Source organism: Coptis chinensis, chromosome 3 (genome assembly GCF_015680905.1).
Source record: "Coptis chinensis isolate HL-2020 chromosome 3, ASM1568090v1, whole genome shotgun sequence".
NCBI classification, from domain to species: domain Eukaryota; kingdom Viridiplantae; phylum Streptophyta; class Magnoliopsida; order Ranunculales; family Ranunculaceae; genus Coptis; species Coptis chinensis.
The window spans coordinates 47,283,801-47,284,790 of record NC_141458.1 but is presented as its reverse complement, the minus strand read 5'-3'; the positions used below and the strand labels follow the sequence as shown (position 1 = coordinate 47,284,790).

Here is a 990-nt window from a genome sequence, read left to right as displayed (position 1 = left end):
GGGGCTTGGTTAAAGCCGTCGCGTGAGCCTAACATATTGATTTTTGTACCCTTGAGGTGTGACGCTTTTGGTTATTTCTCCAACCGGTTGGGATTTTGTCTCCAAGGGGCGTTAGGTTCACTATTAATGGAACAAGCCCGCTCATAGGGGACAAGACAAAGGAGAGTCGGGATGCTCGTGGCTCCAAATTAAACTACATGGATTTGTATTTACATTCATGACGAGGATTGGCTTTTGTTGTATAAAATGGCCTCTACCTTTTTGTGAGGGATTCAATTAGAGTTTTAAGCTCGGGATCTGATTTAACCTCAAACATACTGGTAGCCTTAACTGTTGAAGAAGAACTAGCGGAGCGGGAGTAATCGTCACTACCCCCCCAGTTGTTATTTCGCTTAGTTTGGTCCTCTAAAAATTTATAAGCCTCCGAGGCTCCTTTGCTTAAGAAACTACCCCCATTCATTATGTCAAGGACTTCTTTATGGTGGTGTAAAAGTCCTTTGAAAAAGGCACGAACTAACGTGTCTTTCGCTAAGTTATGATGTGGACACTCTATAAGGAGATCGGTGAAACGATTCCAAACCTCTGAAAATGATTCATGAGGATTTTGTCGAAAGAAATGAATCTTGGAATACATCTCATCCGTTTTTAGGGGTGGGTAAAAATGTTCCATAAACAGCTGAACAAGTTTAGCCCACGAGTCCACAGAATTAGGCATTTGGGCAGTTAACCAAGACGCCGCCTTATCGGCTAAGGTGAAAGGGAATACCCTTAATTTAATTTGTTCCGTACCAACCGTAGGATGGTGGAATGTTGTTAAGACTTGTTCAATCCTACCCATGTGCTGATAGGGTTTTTCATGGTCTAATCCATGAAAAACGGGTAACAAATTAAAAATATTTGGAGGGATTTGGAAATCCCCAGCTGGGTCTGCTAGAACGATGCAAGATTTGGGGCTATCGCTCAAAGCTTTGTAGAAGTCAGAGAGAGGCC

General features: G+C 42.6%; 1 non-coding gene across 1 annotated transcript; it reads left to right on the top strand.

Moving 5' to 3' along the window:
- Positions 1-530: 530 nt before the first annotated feature.
- Positions 531-636, top strand: LOC147509829 (small nucleolar RNA R71). Its single transcript, XR_015219646.1, has one exon. It is a non-coding gene; the product is annotated as a small nucleolar RNA R71 (small nucleolar RNA).
- Positions 637-990: the final 354 nt, after the last annotated feature.